Source organism: Suncus etruscus, chromosome 2 (assembly GCF_024139225.1).
Source record: "Suncus etruscus isolate mSunEtr1 chromosome 2, mSunEtr1.pri.cur, whole genome shotgun sequence".
NCBI classification, from domain to species: domain Eukaryota; kingdom Metazoa; phylum Chordata; class Mammalia; order Eulipotyphla; family Soricidae; genus Suncus; species Suncus etruscus.
The window spans coordinates 16,727,539-16,752,549 of record NC_064849.1 but is presented as its reverse complement, the minus strand read 5'-3'; the positions used below and the strand labels follow the sequence as shown (position 1 = coordinate 16,752,549).

The following is a 25,011-nucleotide window of genomic DNA, read 5'->3' as shown; positions in this document are numbered from 1 at the left end:
GTGTGTGAGGAAAATCTTGTATACTATAGCAGTAGTCTCCCTCATGTTGTTTTTCTCTTTTCCAGTCAATATTGTCTACTCTGGCCAAAGAATCTTTTAAAGATATATTATAGACCTGCTCAAAATATTTCACTGTTGAAAATTATTGCTAATTCTGCATTACTTGAACACAGCTTTCTTCTCTCTACATGATCTGAACAAAATATTTTCTCCAGTGTTTCCTCCGAGCTCCCGCTTCAAACGCACCTTGCATTCTGTTCCTGATAGAGCTTTACACTTTCTTGATATTTCATTGACCTTGTTCAGATATTTTTTCCTATGCTGAGAATGACATGTTTATGTTCATATACATTAGTTATTTAAGCCTTACAGAAACACTATGCATAACTACCTACTGTTATTCTATACTTTAACATTTAATGAGTCGAAACTAAATTAGTTGAAAACTATCAGTAAATCTAGAAAAATTATATAAACATGTCGTAAACAGAATTTAATTGAATCCAGATCAGTGTTGGAGATATCTGTATCCCTTTACTTCTGCCCTCTGGAAAATTGATAAAAAAAATTAAAAAGGCAAAAAAATTCCCTAACTCAAGTAAAATTAATTTGTGAACAAATATTCTACCTCTTGGCAGAAGAATTAGTACAAATTCCTATAATGTTTTCTCTCACCAAGTAAAACATAGAATATACAGAGAATATTATTCATACATATTATCAGTAGGCATCCTCAGTTTCAATGCTCACTTAATAAATTGTTCAACAGGACTGTGAGTCAAAACAGAAACCTTTTACAAACATTTTGACATCCATTGCCAACCTAACAGCTAGGAGCAACAACTGGTACTTGCTCGGCACTTAAATCTTAAATGAAAATGAATCTTCTCAAAGGTAATGGGAGGCCAAGGTGACAGCTTAGTTATGATTTCTGTCCAATAGTTCCCAGACACACAACTGATAAATGCAAACCTCTTGTCAAAAATGACAGTGTCTGCTAAGCTATATGTTGCCAGCAAGTATTTCTGAACTGTAATTGTCACAGCAGGACTTAGAAATGGAACTTGAAGTACTTTGGGGAGAGTCTACCTTAGTCAAGAACTCCTTCCTCTGAAATCGCCTCATAAAAATCAATTTGACTTCCTATCTGAGATTTCGTACTCACTTTTAACAGCTGTGAGTATTTTCAGTTTATAGTAGCTCTTCCACAGTCCTTTCATACTCAGAATCTATCCATACCCCTACATCTGGCTCCCACTCAGTGTTTCATGCCATATGAAGAGCTCTCCAACAGGCTGGGGGCCATGATTCTTCAACATATTTGACATCTCTTGAGCACCTCTTATGTACAAGACTGTATATAGAAGTGAAAAGGGCAAGTAACTCTGTCCTAAAAAATGTTCACAGCCTTAAGGTAAGGTGACAAGTAAGTCAATATCATGAGATTTCACATTTTGGAGCCAGGAGCAGGAGGGTTGTTTCTTATCTTGGGCATTGGGGAGTATTTTAAAGCTAATTTATAGGGAGAGTGGTCCTTGGGTTGAACTTTAAGGTAGTAAGAATTAGTCAGACAAAACAGAATTTCAATTGTATTTTTAATTTTCCTCAAAGGTTCTTATTTTAATAAATATCTGCTATTTTTCTGTGTTGACCTTACTGAAAAACTCCTAAGTTAATATATCACCGCCTTTTTTGGTCATACTCTAATTGTTTTGTCACACAGGTGACAGAGCACTCTTGAAAAAAAAGTTGAGGAGATGGAGTGATAGTACTAAGGGTAAAGCTTTTGCCTTGTGTACAGGAGATATCTCTGAGCAAAGAGCCAAGAGTAAATCCTAAGATCACTGAATGTGACAAAAAACACCAATATATATATATATATATATATTTCAACATGTATACATATATATATATCACTTTATACTCACTAGCCAAATCAGAATTTTTGTAACAATACTTATTATGATCACATCTCTCCGACGTTAAAAGTTGCATGCTTTTTCTCTCTCTGGAACACTTGGGTGGAGACCTTCATTACACCACTACAGTGGCCTTCTTTCTTTCCCTTTCAGATTCTATGTCAAACCTGGGATTCTAATTTATTTTTTTACTGCTCTTACAACAATCTATAAGTATTTTATAAGTATTTTATTTGTTTTTATCTTCATAGAGAATGTTACTTTCCTATGCTCAGAAATTCCATGGAGCTGGGATGATATGGCATTACTTATTTATTCTTAGTTCTTGGCTCAGTTTCTGATACAGAGCAGGATGTAGGCCAGAGTCTTGTTTTAATGGGGACTTATGAATATAATTCATATTGGAGCTTTAATGATTGTGATGAATCTGTGAAGAATGATAAATATGTGGGCATCAGGAGGTAGGCTAAGGTCAGGTTGTGAAATGTCTTATATTCAATGTAGAGTGATAACAATGTCACTTTTAAATGATAGGGAATTTCTAAAGAAGCTTAAAACAATCTTCATTGTTTTAATCTGATCTCCAAAAATTTAAAAATTATTAGTGAAAAATCTATATACAACCTGTGTTCTTTGCAGTTTAATATAAATGCTCAAAATATGGAAACAACACAAATTTTAATGACAGATGAGTAAATAAAGAATACTATGGAATACTATGCCACTTAGAACTAAAAGTAAAATGATGCAATTTTTTGAAACTTGGATGAAACTAGAGTTTAGCCTATTTACAAAATAAATCATAAGTAGAAGTAAAATAAAGATTATCTCATTCATCTGTGGTACAGAGAAACAAAGCATAGGTATAGACAATATCAAATAATAAAAACCCTTGACTCTAAATTACAAGAATACCAAATTGGAAAGAGTGAGATGGAAAAGAGAAAGTAAGAGGTAGACTGAACAAAACAGGGGGAAATTAACAGAACTTTATTGGTAATGTTGTGAAGTAACCATGCATATAAAAATTGTTAATAGGGGCAGAAGAGATAGCCTGGAGGTAAGGTGTTTGCCTTGCATGCAGAATGACTGTGATTCGAATTCCAGCATCCCATATGGTCCCCAAGCCTGCCAGGAGCTATTTCTGAGTGTAGAGCCAGGAGTAACCCCTGAGCGCTGCCAGGTGTGACCACCCCAAAAATACAAAAAAAAAAAAGTTAATAATATTAAAAACTAAACAAAAAAGCTTGAATCTTCCTTTTTAAAAAACAAACAAAACAAACAAAAAACCTCTTCCCATACCTACTTCTTGATACTTTGGTTCTCTTTCCTGCTCAGGTCCCTTCATTTGTACTTTGGAGTTTTTCTCATGTAAATTTGTACAATGGAAAATATTGTTCAGTTTGGATAGACAGCATGGAGATTAAATTTTAAAAAAAAGATAGCTGAAATTCAGATGGAAGACATTTATTTGTGTAAAGTTATTTAAAAACTGTATATATTAAAGGCAAACAAGTTCCCTGTACTTGATGTGAATATGCGCATACACTATAATAAAGATTGCCTGCATGTCAAAAAAAAAAAACTAAACAAAAAAGCAAAACATGATATATCTTAGCTCTTTGTTGGTGGGCATGATGTAGATGTAATGCTGCAGATATAAGACAACAATTAATTAAAATAACAATTTTGAGGCCATCATGGCAGCTCCCAGTGTGTCCAGAATGGCAATTTCGTCTACTTTGGCAGTGGCATGTGAGAAGTTTATGGGCAAGAAGGAAAGACTAGATCAGCTTAACAAGACTTAATCAGCAAACAAGACTTTCAGTAAGAAGTATTGAAAGCTGGGGCCGGGAAGGTGGCGCTACAGGTAAGGTGTCTGCCTTGCAAGCCCTAGCGTAGGACGGACCGTGGTTCAATCCCCTGGCGTCCCATATGGTCCCCGCAAGCCAGGGGTGATTTCTGAGCGCATAGCCAGGAGTAACCCCTGAGCGTCAAACGGGTGTGGCCCAAAAACCAAAAAATAAAAAAAGAAAGAAAGAAAAAGAAAAAAAAGAAGTATTGAAAGCTATGGAAGGAAAGTGGACAAAGGATCAATTGAGATGGAAAATGATGTCCTGCAAGATCATGAGGACTGAACAGCTGACATAATATGTAAAGGAAATGAGGAAATAAAAAAAACTTCTGAAAGCCTCCTCAAAACTAAAGAAAAGAATCAGAAGCTTCATACCAGAGCACAAAGGCACCAGGAGAAAAGGGAAAAGATGCAGCGTAACGTTCGCCAACTTAGTGAACTAGTAGAAAAGAAAGCCACTGACTCGCAGGATCATTATGAGCATCTGGCCAGTCTCTGATGGTTTCATATATTAGAGCTCACTTCAGTCATTGTCCCAATTGAGGAAGTCAAGACCAGTGTGAGACATCCTGCTGATGTATCTTCAGAGAGTGACAGTGCCATGACCTCAAGGACTGTGAGTCAGCTTGCAGTAGCACGCAAGACCAACTACCTCTCAGGATGATGGGTTTGTGATGATCACAATGGGAACACCAGCATCAACGTCACGGGCCCAGTGATCAGCCTGCCCAACAACGGAAACTACTCTGACTATTACAAATGGATGAAAGAGAAGAAAAGCACCCAGGGGCCTGATAAGGAGCACAATAACCCTGCCTCTACACCAGTGCTGCTTTGCGCTAGGTGACAACTCGACAGCATCTTGTCTCACATACTCCATGTAAATCTCCCCAGAAAAGCTGTGCAGCAGTGAATTCTGTGGGGGAAAAGATCTCAGCAAGCAGAAATCTACTCAAACATTGAAGAAACTGAATGCCAATATTCTTTACCTTTGCTTTTCCTCAGCATGTAAATTTAGATCAATTACAACCACCACATACCCTCAGGAATCTCATGTACCTGGTCAGTCCAAATTCTGAGCACCTTGGCAGATCGGGACCCTTGGAAATACCTGCCAACCTCGAGGAGTTAATTGAGTTGGTGGACCCTGGTGCTTCTCGAGACTTGGATGAGAGTGGACATGAGCGTGTTAGTGACGAGGAGACTGACCTGGTCACAGATTGGGAGGACCTGCCTAGTCCCCACTTCTGTGACATCCCTTCACAGCCTGTAGAGGTGTCCCAGAGCCAGAGCCCGCAGGCATCCCCACCATGATCTCCTCAGCCGCTGCTTCTGTCACCTCTGTGTTTAAAACCTACACAGGACACCACTAACACTCGGGAGCCAGGAAAGGCTCTTCAACCTTAGGTGTTTAGTTGAAAGAACTAGTGCCTGGAACAAAAATAGATTGAACATTGTTGTTCAAGTAGGGGAGATACGCTTTTCTGTATGTGGCCCTTGTGGCTAGCATGCTGGTCATGAAACCCCAAAGTCCTGGGTCCTCTGCACAAGCCCTACAGGCGACAGAACTCCAGCCACAACCAGTTCTGATGAGGCAGAAGTGCATGATCACAGGCCACAGGGCCATGTCATCAGCATGTTACCTTGAAAGGCTGAATCACAGGGCGTGGTTTTCACTCCAGCAGGTGGAATTGTAAGATAAAACCATTACATGTTTCTTTTTTTTTTTTTTTTTTTTTGTGGTTTTTGGGTCACACCCGGCAGTGCTCAGGGGTTACTCCTGGCTCCATGCTCAGAAATTGCTCCTGGCAGGCACAGGGGACCATATGGGACGCCGGGATTCGAACCGATGACCTTCTGCATGAAAGGCAAACACCTTACCTCCATGCTATCTCTCCGGCCCCTACATGTTTCTTTGTACACTATTTTTTTCCTCTTCTACAGAGAACTGACAAGTGACTTTCAATACTTGATTACTTTATGATTTGCTCAGGTTTGGTTTTTAGGTCATCAATTTTTGTTTGGCTTGGAAGGAGTTTTCTTTTTTGTTTCTTTGTCTCTTGAGGGGCTAGGAATCATTTAAAAACTATTCTATTTGTGGTAAAATAACAATTTTATAAATATAAATTAATAAGTATAAAAATATAAATCAATAAATAATATAAAACAATTAATTAAAAATAATGAATCCAAAATGTGTGCCCCAGAAGCAGGCAGGAGGTAGGGTGGTAGGGAATATTGGGATATTGCTGGTGAGAAATGTGCACTGGTGAAGGGTGGTGTACACTGTTTGAATGAAACTCACTAATAAACCATGGTATTTGTAATCATAATGTTTAAGTATAATGTGTTTAATATATATTACTTCATATGTACTCATATATATGACACATATATTAATATATATTAGCCACTTATCTAATAGGTATTGGGTGAATAGTTTCTCCCATACTGTGGGTGGCCTTTGTGTCCTAGTAACTATTTTTTATTAGTGTAGAAGCTGCTCAGTTTAATGTAATCCCATGTGATTATGTCAGCTTTCACTTGTTGAACAGTGGTGTTTCCTCTTTGAAGACGCTTTTAGTCTCAATGTCATGGAGTGTTGTGCCTACATTTTCTTTTATATACCTTATATTTTTGGTCTGATACCAAGGTCCTTAATCTTTTTTATTTGACCTTTGTGCCATAGTATTATGAAGCTGCATCCCTCCCATTCTTCCTAGGTAACTTGACCTTACCTGCAGACCCTGCCCATTTCCTGGGAGGGGTCTTGGAAAGGGTAGATAAGGCTTTAACCAGGGGGGATTAGGCCCTTTTTTGGTCTTTTGCCAGCATGGAGGTCAAAGGGAAGATGGCTGAAAGAAGTTAAGATGCAGGGCTAGCTAAGAATGGCTGAATGCTTAAAAGGTTATGATATAGGCCACACATGTGGTGGATAGGGCATGAATAAAGTTGATGATTCCTGAAGCCTGCCTGTGAGTGAGTTAGTTCAATACCTGTCGCTTTCCTGGACCCCAGACCCACCGGTTGATGGGGGATGAAGCCACGTGGCCATGGTTTAAGAATAAAGGCCTCCATCCTTCTCCATCCAGCACCATCATTAATTATTTAATTCTACAACTGATGCTTGGAACTTGGATGTAAACCCTGAACCCAAGAAAACAGTGATTATGGTGAGATTTCTGCTTTTCAGTTTGATTTTGGCTTTTTTCGGATGTACTGAGCCCAAAACCCTGGGACACGTGCAACCATGTTCAAAGATGGCCGCAACCCGTTCTGGGGACACAAAGGCCTATGAAACATGAGAGGTGGAAGCTTGCATCACCTCCGTCCCAGGCCCAGGACTTAAACTTTGTTACAATAAACAAAAACCTCGGCCTCCTCAAAGACTGATTAAAAGCCTAGATTGGAAACGGAGGAGAAAAAAGACTGTATTGAAAGTAGACTGATATTCTAAGAACAACCTTCGGCTTGAATTTGGATTTAGACTTTGGAAATTTTGGATTGACTTTTAGTTTAAATCACTTTGAACACTGGACATCCAAAATCACCCTGTGAAGCTGTGGCCGAGAAGCTGCAGTGGCTGTGGCAGCGGAACCTGCTTCCAAAGTGCTACCCGGAAGGGAGAAAAGGCAGCGGTGATCAGCCAACAGTGCCCTTCCTGCAGCAAATAAGCGGCAAAAATCTCCTAATCAGCCCAGAAATGGCAACACCTGCGGTTTGGCTCGGCTCTGCTATGGAAAATCAACAAGCCTGGAATCCACCCTTTAGATCACAAAGGTGAAATGGTGCGAGCAAACCGGCCTGCAGAAAGTATAAAGAAGCCACGTGGTGAAATCAGCATAGGACAAACCAGCATCTGGACTTATGGTTTTAGGTGTAGGGACTAAATGGGTAGTCATATATTTTACTCATAGTTGGTGATGGGATAAGTTTTAGTTAGTAGTTTAAAAAAATTTAAAAGAAAAAGGAGTAATAACAGCTTATCCCATTTAAAGATCTGATTTCTAACCACCTGCATCTTTGTCTTGATTGAGTCATTTTCTTTATAATTTAAATGTGTTTTATTGTTTTCCATAGTTAATATTTTTAATTGCAAAATGTTTTACTGTGTGTATTTTAATGTTCTTAGACTGTTTTTAAAATGTATGTTATGCGGGGGCCGGAGAGGTAGCATGGAGGTAAGGCGTTTGCCTTTCATGCAGGAGGTCATCGGTTCGAATCCCGGCGCCCCATATGGTCCCCTGTGCCTGCCAGGAGCAATTTCTGAGCCTGCAGCCAGAAATAACCCCTGAGCACTGCCGGGTGTGACCCAAAAACCACAAAAAAAAAAAATGTATGTTATGCATTTATGCTGTAGTACTTGTGTGTAGGGAAGGTTAATAGGAACAGAAAGTTTTGTAAGTTGTGAAATTAAGTGATTTATATAGAGACCTTCTTCATTCCTTTATTTTTCCTTCTTCATTCCTGATGGTGCTTGCAAAGCTATAAATTTTCCTGTTAGTGCGACTCTTTCTGTGTCCCACAAATTCTGATCATTTTTGTCTTCATTTTCATTTGATTTCAAGAATTTTTAAAATTCCTCTTTGATTTTTTTCTCTGACACACTGGCTTTTCTTTATTGAGCTGTTTAATTTCCAGGTGTTAAAATTTTCCTCTGTGTTTATTTGTTATTTAATTCTAATTTCAGTACATTATGATTTGAGAAGATAGTATTCATAATTTATATTTCTTTATTTTATGTAGGCATGCTTTGTGGATAGCATGTGGTCTATTTTGGAAAATAGCTATGTGTGTTGGAGAAGAATACATATCTCGCTTTCTTTGGGTGGAGAGCCTGATATACTTTATATACTTTTTATATATTTTTTATTTTATCTACTAAGACCCATTTCTTCCATTGTTCCTTTCTATTCTAGCATATTCTTGTTAAGCTTCAGCCTGGTTGACCTATCAAGTGATGACAAGTTTGTGTTACTTGTAGTAACATCTGAATGTATATTTTGAAGCAGCACATGCATACTTTTCTTCTTGATTATCTCAATATTGAACTCCAATTAGATGCATGTCAAGAAACTATTATATGCAAAATTAGGGTGATTAAGAATAAAAATATAATTCTCAGGGGACATGTTTATGTTCTTGCAGGTACTTTGTGCCTAAACACACGTTCAGAAGATTAAATAAATAAATATGTAAGTATACTAGACAATATATCTTTTGCTTTTTGTTCTGCAAATTTTTCAGTGAGATTCGGACATTTCTGGAACAGTACATATTTGCCTGTGCAAGTCATTCTACAAAGAAGTTGACCAGGTTTTCATTAATACTAAGCATGCTTTTCACTCTGGAAGAATCTGAAAGTCCATAACAGAGTAAGTAGGGAATGATGATTTAGATTTTACTTTTACTTTCACTTTTCAAGAGAAAACATTTTATTATTTTTTATTTAAACACCTTGATTACATGGTTGTTCACACTACGGTATTTTTCCACAGAGTGAGTTACTCATGGTTGAGTTACAATCATACAATGTACAACAACCTTCATCAGTGTGCATTTCTTGCCATCAATGTCAACAGTTTCCCTTTCACCCTCCCTCATTTCCTCTTCTCTCTCATCCACATTTCCCCACTTACTTCTGAAGCAGTCATTTTACTTCACTCATTCTCTCTCTTTTTTCCTTTTTGATACTGTGGTGCAAACCTGTTGTTTTTAAGTAACTCTGAAATACCACTTGGAGATGAAACTAAAATTAAGCTTTTTGGAAGTCTCTATTGATAAGCACCAATTACAGGTGAATTTATGTTAAAATACCAGACTCACTATCCTTAAAAAAAATTTATTTTCAGTGAGGATTAGAAGCAAGTACACAGAATCTGAGATGTCCATCTAGCCCCTCCTTTGTCCATTTGTAACGTCACTATTTCCACCAACATCAGATCATTTCTTATCCCAGGGACAGAGAGTCTAATGGCAATGGTGTTACAGGCTCCACAGCAAATATTAGTGTTAAAGCTGTCTTTCTTACAATAATACATAAAATAAAATATTTTAACTATTTAAATATGAGATATAAATGTTCAAAATAAATTAGAGGATATTATTGAATATTTGACATTACAAACATGATTATGTGGATTGGGAAATATAAAAATCCAGTAGAGGACTTAAAGAACTTACTTGGAGGACTCATTCAATTCTGAGAAAATATTTAGTGAGGCAAATATTTCAAAATTTCTGATTATAAAAAAAATATCTTATGGTAAAATTCTAAGTTCAGTCAAATAAATAATTTATTAAATATCCATTTAAATATTGCTCTTTTCTTCCTGGGAGCTGGAGGTTCTGCCAGCATGGGGTTTGGCAGCCCACCGCCATGCCAAAGGCCTCTTTAACCAGGCCTAGGAAGGGGTGCGGGACATGGGTCACCCCAGCACCCCTCTACCTCCTTCCAGGGCTTCCCCTGGGCCACATGCCTGGGCAAGCCAGCAAGGTGGGAATAGCAGCACAATAGGTTCTGGCTTCAGAAATTATCAGGGAATTTTCCTTACTAAACCTGTCTAGTGTGAAACCGTGCAGGGGCAATATTGACAAAAATTGGATATCATTGTGTTTCATCTATTTGTCATAATCTTAAAGCCGCCCAGGAGCTCATGTTATTCCTTTACTCCCTCACTCCCATCTCCTCTTATCCCACATTTAATCATTTTTCTCTACTAATAATTTTTGTTTTGGCCAAGGTGGATTACATATCTTTCACAGTAATTTTTGGGTGGAGTCTGAAGCTTCAGCAGGCAACACGCTGTAGGGTTTTGGCCAGGCTAAGGGGAAGATGCAGCCTTGGCTGACCCCCACAACCTTCTCTCTCCTTCCCCCCGGTTCCCAGGGTTATTCCTGGCCACCTGCTTAGGGTCCCAGCAAGTGGGTTCCGGTGAGGTGCAATTTAAAAGAGACCCCAGGCTTCCTAGTTTCTGCAAAAGGCTGGGAGGGGACTGATTAACTTCCAACTTCCAGCAATTAGGAAGCAAACGCTTCTCGGGGAGTCAAAAACTTCAGCAGGCAACACGGGGAGGACATGGATCCATGTGCTCTTAGCTTGTCCAAATCACAGACCAAAGTGGTGTCTCGGAAACAACACCCTCCCTCTTGGCTATTTCTAAAACATAAAAGGGACACGTGTATCTCCTTTGTATATCTCAGATGTATTCCCTTAACATCTATAATTCTTTTCGAACATTCTCATATAGTCGCAATTTTGCCCACTGGTTTTGTTATTTGATGGTTTGTTATTTGAGATCTGTTTCATAAGCAATACTGGTAGAAGAGTATCTCTGTATAGATTTCATGTTTGAACCAAGTTACAGGGAATGTTGGACTTTGTCAGCCTCAGATGCACCAACAAAATCTTTTGGCATTGCTTCTCTTTTGCATAGGCAAATTAAAATGAGAAAATAATACATATGCAAACAAGTTCTTATCTAATAGAGATGGGAACATAAATTTGGTAATGCAATTAGGCCTTATACCCTGAACATTGGCATAATGATTTGGCTTAGGCCTCAGAAGAATGGGCATTGATCACACACATCTGAACAATTGATACCATCTTGGAAACAACCACAATTGTCTATAACATTACCAGGATTCAAGCCTCTACCAGGGAAGACCTACCACTGCTTTGGCATTGACTTACTCCAAAGAGTGCTGTCAACACCCGACGACTCAGCAACAACCTGCTTGCAGGGCAGATTGCTCCGCATTTAAGAGTATGCTGAAACTAGAGGATGCACCACATCAGTCTGACATCAATGAAAGAAATGCACAGAATCCAGAATCTTTAAATATAAGAATCTGATACCAACAATAGCTAAAATGTGAAAAAGTTTCACTGGGACCACGGAGAATGACTCGGGTTGGACAGACTGGTATACCTGGAACCCAGAGTCAGTTTTATGCCAATAAACTTCTGGGGTGAGGCCTTTTTGTAATCAGGTCAAGAATTTTTTTTCCATTTTCCCATTTTTCTGGACCTATGCAAACAATGGCGATTGCCACTATCACAACTTTACTATATTTTTTTACTCTTATCCTTTAAGGGAAAAAATGGAATTTACTGAACTTAAAAACAAATAACTGTAGTAGAATGTCTGTCTCGAATACAGGCAGGGGATGGGAAGGGGAGGAGGGAATATTATACTGGTGAAGGGAGGTGCTTTGTTTGTGACTGTAACCTAACTGTGATCATGTTACTTAAATAAAAAACATATTAAAATATTCATTTAAATATTATTATTAATATTTTATTTCAAATAAAACAAGATATCTTTTAAAACGATTATTAACTTTGCTTTTATTTTAGAGCCAATTGTAAGCCTTAGTCAATTAATTGCTCTAAGAGTATATTCTAGACAACACAAATAGCAGATCCATTATTTAGCTTAGTGCTTTAAAAGCCCAGTTCTGAAAAAATATTCTTCTGTCTCCATAAATACTCTCCACTTTTTTAATAGCTTGCTTTATGAGAGGGCTATGTGTAATCTTGAATTTTTTCTGACCATGAGAAATACTAATAGAAAACTAAGAATGAGATTAAAAGAGTGATGGTGTGGTAGTGATGTAGTGTTGGTTTTTTTTTGGGGGGGGGGTCTATCCCTACAAAGCAGAGTAGATTGACTTGGTCTCTCTACCAGACCCTACTTTTCAGGAAGTTATTATTTCCATTATTGGGTCCTAGAAATTGTTTTATTCCTGTATTTTCTTTAAAAAATAATTTAGCTTATTTAAAGATTATGTATCAGAATGTTGATATCCTGTTGATCATAATATATTTGTTTCTGAATTATTAAAAAGGAAATAAAGGAGAAGAAAATGAATAAGAAGAGTACATTAACAAGATAATTTGTGAAATTATTGTATTTCTATATGAAGTAATTACGTCATTGTCAGAGATTTAGTAAACTCTTGTTGACAGCTAACCATTCAATTACTTCTTTTGTTTCTAAACATTAGGTAGCTTCATATACAAATTGGCTTCTACATTGATGTGTGTTATTATGGGGATGACATTATTAAACAAAAATGGAGTTGTTGCATCACCACAAATTTAAGCTGCACAGTATAGGAATCCCAAGCACTATTGTAGGTACTATAGTTTCTGAGAGGCATGTATTTGGCAAACAGGGCTTCCAGAAGTATGAGAAGGCAGGAAGAGAGTGCCTTATCTTATTGCAAAAATGTTCTGGTTTCAGCACAAATACTGGCATACCAGGAGATTCAGTAATATTGGTGTCTGCAGAGAGTGATAGAGGAGTGGTGAAGCAGGACCATTTACAAAATGACTATTGTGGTTTATGGAGGTAGTAGGCATGGCTCCAGCAGGGCAGGGACTTGACCTGCCTCCCTTCCTGAGATTGCCAGATTTTTAGGTATGTGGCTGGGATACTCATAATTTTTCATAGCTTGGTTTATATGGCATTAGAGAACACAACGAGTACATGAAGCTGGCCAACTGTTGTATTTCAGGGAGTTGACTGCACCCACTCTTATTAGCATCATCCTGTACAAATTTTCACTTGAACCTTATTAATATCATTGATATCATTTCCTAAATTATGCTCAATTTAATTATAAAACCTGATAAAAAAGGAAAAATATTTGTCTCAAAATTAAAAATTTATGAAAAGAGTGCAATTCCTTTCTCAGAGAAATGGTCCTGTCTCATTCATTTTCAAAAATTGTTTTAAAAATAGAGACTTTAACATATTTGGGAAGTTCATGACAGAATTAAGAACACGGGTATTCCCATATACTCCCTGCCCTTGTACCCATTCTCTGGGTAACTTCACAGATGGTATTTTGCTTTTTATAAAAAGAAGAAATTATTGTGATAGATGCTATTATTATATACTTATTTAATTCCATAGATTGTATAACACCAAGAGTTGTTTAATTTTAATTATTGCATATTCATAACTCTTGGTAGTGGAGGGTGGAGGGATTGGGTGTCAGTATATGGAAAATTTCTGCACCTATTTCTTAATTTTGCTTTGAATCTAAAATTGCTCTAAAATATAAACAGAAATAGCACAGTGGTTAGTACATTTGCCTTGCATGTGGCCAAACTGGGTTATATCCCCGGCATCCTATGTGGTCCCATGAGCCTGCAGGAGTAATTTCTGAGAGCAGAGCCAAGAGTAACCTCTGGGCACCAACTGGTGGCTCAAAAGCAAAAACAAACAAAAAATATAAAGACATTCAAAAGAAGAGAAACTGACCATTTAAAATTTTAAGAATATATTAAAAATTTAAGAATAGCTAGATTTTTCACCTTTTACCTAAATGAAGAAAATATAATTTAAAAAAAAAGTGGTGGAAACCAGGAGCAAAGAGTCGCTTGAAATTTGAGTGGAAATAAAAAATGATCAGACCTAAATACCAAACCCAAAGTCAATGACAACAGAATCAAGATCCCCCAATCTATAACAAGCTACACACAAAGGGGACCTGTTATACTAGCAGTCCAGGTGGCAAGACGGGATGCATCCTGGGAACAGGGGTGGAGAGAGGACAACATTGGTGGTGGGAATAGCCCTGATTCACTGTCACTATGTACCTTAAATATAATGTGATAGACTTGTAATTAACATTGGTCACAGTAAAAATTATATTAAAGAAAGAATAAATTTAAAGTGATTTCAAACACTATAAATTCCAATTTGCCTGTTAGTGGAGTTAAGAACATAGGTTTGCATGTATACATATATCTCACTTTTACAAAGTCTGAAACCAAGGAAAACTCTAAAAAGGCAGCTTTAGCATGCATGAGTCCTAGGACCCAAGAATATAGTTAAGTTTTCTGAGTTTCAGTTTCGGTTTCCTCCCAGTGTTTCAATACCTGCCATGACAGCTTTGCTAAAGTAGCTCTGTCTTTGTGTTCACATGGCTGTTACCGGGGAGATCCCAATCTCCTGAGGCAAATGACTCCAGTGTGAACTGATTTAATAATTTAGAAAACCCTTCCTTCCAAGGAACTCCACTCGGCTGCTCTGTGGCTTCCACTGACTTCAATTCAGCCCTGGAGGGGAACACAAAGTGAGTTTAATCTGTTTTCTCCCTGACAGCTTTCCAAATGTGAAGTCAAGTTACCATGTTCTTCCTACATTCTTCATCCCCAGGCCAAAGTTCCTCAATCCTAGTGGAAGAAGTATGAACCTCTAGAAACAAACTGCATTTATCATTGTTCTGAACTAAATGCTATGTTTAAGATGCGGTACAACCCAGCACAGAATGGTCTTATTTGTCTACATTCCAAATCTGGTATTTCTAGGAAGGCAGCTTCACAGTATTTACCTTTCAAACACACCACAGCGCTGTTAGATTCTAGAGTAGGAAAGCTTAGCACTCACTGAATATGAGACACTTGTTTTATATTCACACTGGCAACTTCTTAATGTAGTTAAGAGTACATAATGAAGTTTTTTTTTAATTTTTTTTTAAATTGTTGATATGTTTCCTATTAGAAAGGAGAAATCCTATTATCTTGAGAGAAAAGGGATCTCAGGACTAATAAGGACAGCCACAATTTGCAGTAGCTTCCTGTTCCTGCAATAACTCTCTTCTTCCAAGCTCCACCCAATGTTCTCCCAGCACATCTAGGCAGACTTATTGGACACCAAAACTTCAGCGTTGGCCAGGGCAATAGCACAGCAGTAGGATGTTTGCCTTGCACGAGGCCAACCCAGGGCGGAGCTGGTTCGATTCCCAGCATCCCATATGGTCCCCTGAGCCTGCCAGGAGAGATTTCTGAGCACAGAGCCAGGAGTAGCCTCTGAGCACTGCCACCAGGTGTGACTCTAAAACAACAACAACAACAACAACAACAACAAATTTCAAAGTCAAAAATCACCAAAAATGGCTCTGGAGCCCCAAGTACTACTGGTAAAATTCCCTGAATAAATTAATGAATAAGAAACGAAATAGCACACGTTGTTGTTGTTCTTTTGAGGGAACAGCCTGCAGTGTTCAATGCTTACCCTGACTCTATACTCAGGAACCTTTCCTGGAGAGCTCGGGGACCTATAGGGCGTGCTGAGGATCATAATCAAGTCAGTGCTGTGTAAAGCAAGTGCCTTACTCACTGTATAATCTATCCAGTCCTCCAAACAACATCATCAAAATCCATTCATGGTTTAAAAAAAAAAACTCAACAAAGTAAGGGTTGAGGGAACATTTCTAACGATAGCAAAGACCATCTACAACAAATCCACAGCCAATATTATTCCTTTTGTTTGTTTGTTTGTTTTGGTTTTCTTTTTTGTTTTTGGTTTTTGGGTCACTCCTGGCAGCATTCAGGTGTTACTCCTGGCTCTACACTCAGAAATCACTCCGACAGGCTCAGGGGACCATATAATGCCAGGATTCGAACCACCGTCCTTCTTCATGAAAGGTAAATGCTTTACCTCCATGCTGTCTCTCCAGTCCCAAATATTATTCTTAATGGTGAAAACCTAAAATAATTTTCTCTGAGATCAGGCACAAAGCATGGATGCTTTTTGTTTGTTTGTTTTATTTTTGGATCACACCTGGTGGCACTAGAGGAGTTACTCCTGGCTCTGTGCTCAGAAGTTGCTCCTGGCAGGCTCTAGGGACCATATGGGATGCCGGGATTCGAACTGGGGTCCCTCCTGTGTTGCCTGTGTGCAAGGCAAATGTCTTACTGCTGTGCTATAGCTCCGGCCCCTGCATTACTGCTTATTGCCTCACTTTTTTCCCCCAATATATCATTAGATGTTCTAGCTACAGCAGTCAGGTAAGAGAAACACATCAAAGTGATTCAAATTAAAATAAACCAAAGAAATGAAATGATCACTATTTGAAGATGATAGGATAATATAGATAAAATACTTTAAAGACTCAACAAATAGCTCCTAGAATCAATAAACCAATAGAGGAAAGCAGCTGGCTACAAAGTTCATATGCAAATATAGGTTGCATTCTTTTTTTTTTTTAATATAAATTTTTATTTTGATCATAATGGCTTACATATTGTTGACAATAATATTTTAGGTACATATTTATATAAAATCAGGAGGGATTCCCATCGCCAAATTGTCATCCCTACGCCTCCGATTCTATCCTACCTCCCTTTTCCTTTTCCCTCATCCCAGGGCAGCTAGAATATGTGGTCCCCTCTGTATCTAACCCACTACTTAGTAGTCTTGCACCTGTTTGGTCCTGATGCCTCCCTTATTTCCCCCTCTATCTGGAGTCAGGACTAGCTAGTTCAAGTTGCGTGGTTTTGTTTGAAGGAGAAAAAAAGCAATAAACTGGGGTAAGAGTCTAATACCCCGAAAATGGGCGGAGTCCTTCTAAAGGCTCTCATCATCACTCTGGGAGATGGAGAAAAAGTAGGTGAAACACTCCACTAGTACCAAAAGAAGTGTCAGATATCCAGTGAGGGCTCCAGCTATTTCGATAAGCACCACACAGAGCAGACAAAACAAACAAACAAACAAGTAGAAAAAAAATAAAACAAAAACAGACAAACAAAAATCACGCCATGGTCTTGAATTAAGAAACATGGCATAGCACATAACGAAAGAGAAGAAAGGAAGAGAAAAAAAAATAAAAAAAATAAGTATAATTGGGGACTACACTTTCAATAATCACACCCAAACAGAGAAATCGACCAAAATAGATTGGTAAATCAAAAATAATAATAACAATAATAAATGAAGGTACTATATATATTTATATCAAAAATAATAACCAAGGTTTTGTGCTTTTTGTATTTTTGTTTTTTCCCCCTACCTGCACTGGCACAGTAAATATTGGGGTCATTCGAAAAAGAATTCACTTGGCCTAAGAGATATGGGATTTCTCCGTCCTTGGAGCATACTGTCATGGGATCAACTCTAGACATTGCTCAGGATCCTTTACTTTCCCGGTGAAGTGATTGGTCTGTTTAGACTTTCTAGATCTTCCTTTTCCAGTCTTGGAGGAGGGTGTTTGTCCAAGAATCTGTCGATTTCTACTGGGTTCTCTAGCCTACTTGAGTATAGTTGTTCATAATATGATCTCATGATATGTTGTAATTCTTGGGTTCTGTTGTAATCTCTCCCCTTTCATTTGTGATCCTAGTGATTTGGGTGTTTTTCCCTCTTTTTTTGTGGTGAGTCTCGCCAATGGTTTGTCTATCTTGTTTATTTTTTCAAAAAACCAACCTCCTGGTCTCATTGATTTTTTGTATTGTTTTCTTAGTTTCGATATTGTTTATTTCTGCTCTGGTTTTTATTATTTCCTTGCCTTCTGTTTTGTGGTTGGATTTCTCTGTTGCTGTTGTTCCAATTCTTTGAGGTGATCTTTTAAACTGTTGGTTTTGTTGTTTTCCCTGTTTTCTTGACATAGGCCTGTATTGCTATGAGTTTCCCCCTAATTACTGCTTTTTGCTGTGTCCCATAGATTTTGACATGTTGTCTCTCATTGTCATTTGTCTCAAGGAATCTTTTTATTTCTTCCTTGAGTTGTTCTTTGATCCAGCTGTTGTTAAGCAGCATGTTGTTTAATCTCCAGGTATTAGTTTTCCTCCATTGCTTCTTCTTGACATCAATTTTAAGCTCTGTTGCATAGTGATCTGAAATGGTACTTCTAATTATCCTTACCTTTGTGATCTTACATAGGTTGGCTTTGTATCCTAAGACATGGTCTATTCTGGAGAAGGTTCCATGTGGGTTTGAGAAGAATGTGTATTCTGCTTTCTGGGGATGGAGGGCTCTATATAAGTCTGTTAGCCCTAAATCTTCTAATTTTTCATTTAGAGCTCTTATTTCTTTGCTATTTTTCTGCTTGGAGGATCTGTCCAGTGGTGATAGTGGAGTATTGAGGTCCCCTACTATTATCACAATTCCCTTCATGTGTTTCTCCAGGTTTGCCAGTAGTTGCCTCACATATTTTGGTGACTCTACATTAGGTGCATAGATATTGACCAGGGTTAGTGTTTCTTGATCTAATGTTCCCCTGACCAGTAAGTAGTGACCCTCTTTGTCTCTGATCACTTTCTTGAGTTGAATACAATTTGGTCTGATATAAGAATGCTGTCCCTGCTCTTTTTTGTTTTCCATTGGCCTGAATAATTACTTTCCATCCTTTATTCTAAGCCTGTGCTTATCCTGTAGCTGTAGGTGTGTTTCTTGCAGACAGCAGAAGTCCGGTTTATTTTTCCTAACCCAGTTCTCTACTATGTGTCTTATAATTGGAGAGTTTAGGTCCGTTTACATTTAGGGAAATTATTGATAGAGAGGACTGTTTGTGCAGTTGTATTGTGTGGAGTGGTTGTTGTTACAATCGGGGGTTTGGATTGTGTAATTCTTCTCTGAGTAAGTCGCTTAGGATCGGCTTAGTTTGCACAAATAGTTCAAGTTCATTCATGTTTGAGAATGTTTTTAGTCTGCCCTCCCATATGAATGATAGTTTTGCTGGGTATTGGAACCCTGGGTTGGAAATTTCTTTCATTCAGTCGTTTTAAATATGTCATTCCACTGTCTTCTTGCTTGAATTATTTCAAATGGGAGATCTGGTTTGATTCTTATGTCCTTTTCCTTTGTACTTGAGGTTTTTTTTTCTCCCTTATTGCTTTCAGGAGTTCCTCTTTCTCTTTGTTTTTTGCCATTTGGATTATTATGTGTCTTGGTGTGGGTTTATTGGGGTCTACTTTATTAGGGACTCTCTTGACTTCTTGGATTTGTCCTGATTGTCTTTCCAGAGGGTGGGAAAGTTCTCTGTTATTATCTCCCCGACTACCTGTTCTACCCCTTCCCTATTTTCCTCCCCTTCTGTATACCCACAATTCTTAGATTGTTCTTTTGTCCTTGTTCATTAGATATTGGATTTTTCCTTCCAGTGCTTTGCCTTTTATTTCTTTGTTGGTTTCTTGATCATTTTTTGATTGCAGTTTTCCTTCGAGTTCTTCTATGTGCTTCTCCAACTCTGTGTTTCTGCTCGTAAGGCTTGTTACCTTGTCTTTTAATTCCTTCACTTCTTTTTGTATGGACTCTCTCATGTTCTTTGACATTTCTTCTTTAATTTGGCTGATTCGTTCGTCCATGGATTTTTTATATTCGGTTGTTAGGGTTTCTTTTAAATCTTTTAGTAATTCTTGCATTTCCTTCCTCATGACTGCTTTTAGGTCTTCTTCCCGTGGATCTGTGCACTTTGGTGGACTTGGAAATTTGATAGGGTTTGTCATGGTGTCTCCAGTTATTAGCGATTTCCTTGCTTTACGCATTGTTCTTTGTATTTAATGGTGTATTTTGGAGTGCTGTGGCTTCTAATTTTGGCCTGCTTTGGTCCCCTTCCTGAAGGTGTTTCTACAGGGGCCTGTTGGGTGAGTTTGTTGGGCCTAGCCCTTTTTCCTCCCCTTTGCTACCTAGAGTGCAGCCTTCCTGCTGTGGGTCTTGTCCCTTTCTGCTCCTTATTTCTGTCAGCGGTGCTAGTTCCACTCCTGGCCACAATGGTTACTGCGCTGTTGAGCCTAGCTCTCAGTCCCCCCTCCTTTCTCTGGGAGTCAATGGAGCTTCCGCCCCCTCCACGCCTCCCTTGAAGGGTTTCCTCAGTTCAACCCTTCAGGCTCTGTCCTCACCCTTGGGGAGTCCCTGGTCCACTCCAGGGTCCAGGGAGGTGGACTGCTCTAGTTCCCCTGCGAGTCCAGATGGCTGGCCCTATCTCTCCCGTCTGTTCGGGTCGCTCAACTTGACTTTCTAGTCACCCACCTGGGGGAAGGGAGTCACTCAACCCTCTCTGGCTGGCACGCAGGGGTTCCTTGGGGAAGGGTCCGTCCCTAATGCCGCGCGCAAAGAGACAGAAATTCCCTCACTCACTCCTCCAGCCGGCCCGCCAAAGGGTCCCACCCAGACACCGGCGCAAAGAGACAGAAATTCCCTCACTCACTCCTTCAGCCGGCCCGCCGGGGTCCCTGGGGAAAGGGTTCGACCCAGACACCAGCGCAAAGAGACAGAAATTCCCTCCCTCACTCCTCCAGCCGGCCAGCCGGGGTCCCTGGGGAAAAGGTCCGACCCAGACACCGGCGCAAAGAGACAGAAATTCCCTCACTCACTCCTCCAGCCGGCCTGCCGGGGTCCCTGGGGAAAGGGTCCGACCCAGACACCGGCGCAAAGAGACAGAAATTCCCTCACTCACTCCTCCAGCCGGCCAGCCGGGGTCCCTGGGGAAAGGGTCCGACCCAGACACCGGCGCAAAGAGACCGGTTGCATTCTTATATACAAAAAATTAATCAGAAGAGGAAGAGGTCATGAGGTATATTCCACTTAAAATAATAAAAAATGTTTGGGAATAGTTCAAATATCAATAATATCAAGTATCTAGAAATGAATTTAACAAAAATGAGGGAGATCTATCATGGTAACTTTAAATTATTTATGGATGAAATAAAAGAAGACTTTAGGAAATGGAGAAATATTTCATGTTCATGGAATCATGGATTGGTAGAATCAACATTGTTAAATGAATAGCCTACGTATAATTTAATGCTATCCCCATGTAAATTTAGACAACAGTCATCAAGGACCTTGAAAAGCTAAGATAAAATTTGTATAAAATCAGAATAATCAGAGCCATGCTGAAAATAAGAAAAGTAAAGATTTCTCATTTTCTAATTTGGAACTGTACAATAAAATTATAGTTATCAAAAAGTGCCTCATACTGGAATAAAAAACTTGCTCTACAATCAGATGATAGAAGAGTGGAAAACCCCAGGATAAACCACATATATATAAAAAAAAGTTGATTTTTGATAAAAGTTGAACCTGGAGTAGTGGTAAAATAGCTTCCAACAAAATGCAACTAAGAAAACTTATAACTATGTGTAAAAACTTTATTCATTCATGCCTTAAAACCAGTGATGGCGAACCTGTGGCATACGTGCCAGCTGTGGCATGCGAAGGCCTTGCAGCTGGCATGCAGGAAGGTCATGCAATTAATACATTTATAAAATTGGTATAAAGAGTTCTTAGATACTAAAATCTTGTTATTAAAGTTTAATTGACATGCTGGCACTTTGAGGAAATTCTTTGGTTTTGTGGGGCAGTTTGGGCACTCGGGCTCAAAAAGGTTAGCACCACTGCCTTAAACTTTACACAAAAGTTAATTCAAAGTACACGACAGACCTAGCAATCCAATCAGAAACTATAAAGTGCCTTGAATAAAATATAGCCGATTGCTCCAAGATTTGGACCTCAAGGTGACCAGTGATTTTATATCGTTGGCAAGGACAACAACAGCAGCAGCAACAACAAATGTGATTAATTCAAATTAATGAATTTCTGTATAGAAGAATAAATATGGGCTAAAAATAAAGGAAAGCTAACCAAATTTGAAAAATATTTATATTCAGTATTATAGATAAAGGCTTGCTATCCAGGATATATAAAGTGCAAAAAATAAAGTTCAACAAAAGCAAATTGAAATAAAAAAAATCTATCAAAAGTGGAGAGAGAAAATAAAAAAGTCACTCTCAACAAAAGACAAGTGATTACCAAATGGTACATGAAAAAAGGCTCATGTTTTTAGGGAAATACAAGTCAAAATGACAACAACAAGATATAATTTCATGCCAGTGAGAATAGTATCTTATCAACATTTTCAGGAAATAGTATGTGTTTTTGGAGATGTTAAAAAGCAACTTTCATCCATTGCAGGTGAGAGTATTCAATCCTGTGAAAAATGGTATGAAAAGCTCTCAGCCAACAATACTACTTTTGGCTATTTACCCCTAGGACTTAAAAACATACAATTAAAAAGGAAATAGGCACTACCATTATTCATTGTCTGTACTTAGTATAATAGCTATAATAATCAGGCTTAGGTGTCAGTGACAGATGAACAGATTATGAAGATGTGGTACTTAACACAATGGAATCATGCAGTTGCAAGGAAGTATTGAAATCATGCAATTAGTCCTAACCTGTTGAAACTAAAGATATCCTGCTAGGTGCAGTTTGTCAGAAGAAGAAAGGACCAAACACAGAACAATCTCACTTATATATGGTATTTAAAATAATTGTATTAGGAAATATAATGTAGTAAAGGTTGCTAGATCATCTTTGATCTCAGAACCTAGGAAGGAAAGAGGAAAAAAAAAGAAATTAAGGAGGGAAGGATGAAGATGAGAAAGGTAAGGAATGTGGGAAAAAGGGTTGGGAGCTTCAATTATATTGGTGATATAGAAGAGCAGTTTAATTATATGTCCAGAACACAAACTCAACAACACTGAAACAGATCTAAGCTGCAACCATCAAGCATTGTAATATACCAGTCAAGGAAGCAGGCAAGGAATAGAGAAATAAGGGTGGGAGATGACAAAATGTGGAGCACTGATGACTAAAGTTGTCACTGGTGGTGAAATTAGTGTTGAAATGTTATATGCTTAGAATGCAAATATCAATAATTTTGTAAACTATGGTTCTTTAGTAAAAATTTAAAATTAATTAAATGTTTTGATATTATTGAATTTCACATTTATTTACTATTTACTAGTCCATATTTTCTAGTTATCCTGACAGTAGTACTTCTAGAATAAGTTGTGAAAATTTTCTATCCATTGGGGCCGGAGAGATAGCACAGCAGGAGGGCATTTACCTTGCATGCAGCCAAACCAGACAGAAGGTGTTCAAATTTCAGCATTTCAGATGGGATTAATTAATTTTTTTTGAAAAATAACGTCCACTATACTTTAAGAATAAATTGATATTAAAATAAACATTGGTTTTTATTTACTTGTGTTTTATAAAACACTTATTTATATTTATACATAAATACATATATTTATGCATAAAACATTTATTTACATTTACATTTACTTATGCCATATAATAAATCAAATTCATGCCAACTTAAAAATGTTTTGAAAATGAAGAAAATAAATATTTCATGTATTGGAAGAGATTCAGTTTTTAAATTTTATTTATTTATTTATTTATTTATTTATTTATTTATTTATTTATTTATTTATTTGGGGGGTTTGAACTATACCAATATGTTTCAGGTTTGAACCTAGTTCTACAGTCAGGATATCTCCAGGTGGAATAGGGGGATTTTGTTTGTCCTCAGATCAAACCGGGTTGACAGTTTTCAGTGCTAGTACCTAAAAGAATTGTTTGGGTTTTTGTTTTTGCATTTTATTTTTATTTAGAGACTATGCTTTACAAAACGGTTCATAATAGAGTTGTTTCAGGCATACAATGTTTTAATACAATCCCAGCACTAATATCCCTTTCTCTCTACCAATGTCCCAAGTAATTACTTAGAAATATGATAAATTTATTTCCTATTACTTGCTCAACAAAACTTAAAGGAATGGCAAATAAAATTATTAGAAAATAAATCAATAAAAGTCAATTTTAGGGGTAGATTGCTCCATAATTTTAATATATGTAAATAAGCAAATCACATTTATTTAATACAATATAGTATACTGCTTATTCTCATTTATATAACCTAAGTTTTCAGTGCTAGCAAATATAATATATTGCATTAAATTTTACTTTGGGGGCCCGGAGAGATAGCACAGTGGCACTTGCCTTGTAAGCAGCCGATCCAGGACCAAAGGTGGTTGGTTCAAATCCCGGTGTCCCATATGGTCCCCCGTACCTGCCAGGAGCTATTTCTGAGCAGACAACCAGGAGTAACCCCTGAGCACCGCCGGGTGTGGCCCAAAAAACAAAAAAACAAAAAAAAAAGTTTACTTTGGACTTGGATCTTATTGAGATTTTTTAAAAAAATTTTTGGGGCCACACCCATTGATGTTCATGGTTACTCCTGGCTATGCACTCAGAAATCACTCCTGGCTTGGGATGCCAGGGGTATTGAACTGCAGTCCATCCTAGGCTAGTGCTTGCAAGGCAGATGATGCCTTACCTCTAGCACTACTGCTCTGGTCCCTATATCTTCCCTGTCATAAATCTTTTTAAAAGTTTTATTTTCTTTACACCATTGTGATCTACAGAGTCCTTTATAGTTGAATTTCAGATGTTCTGTGAGTCAGGGCCATCCCCATCACCAGTATCAACCTCCCTTCACCAATGAACCCAGAGTACATCCTATATACCACTACCCTTTGCCCCCTAGCCTGCCAGTATAACAGGCCCATTTAAGTTTAGATTGTTAAAGTTTAGGTCTCTTGATTCTATTGTCATTGACTTTAGTTTTGATATTTAGTTCTGT

General features: G+C 38.1%; 1 protein-coding gene and 1 pseudogene across 1 annotated transcript in view; one reads left to right on the top strand and one right to left on the bottom strand.

The window, feature by feature from the left end:
* The window catches only part of LOC126001626 (protein unc-13 homolog C-like), an 853,998-nt gene that overhangs the window by 511,550 nt on the left and 317,437 nt on the right, over positions 1 to 25,011 (bottom strand). The window lies entirely within an intron of this gene.
* On the top strand, positions 3,960 to 5,147 carry LOC126001624 (beclin 1-associated autophagy-related key regulator-like; annotated as a pseudogene).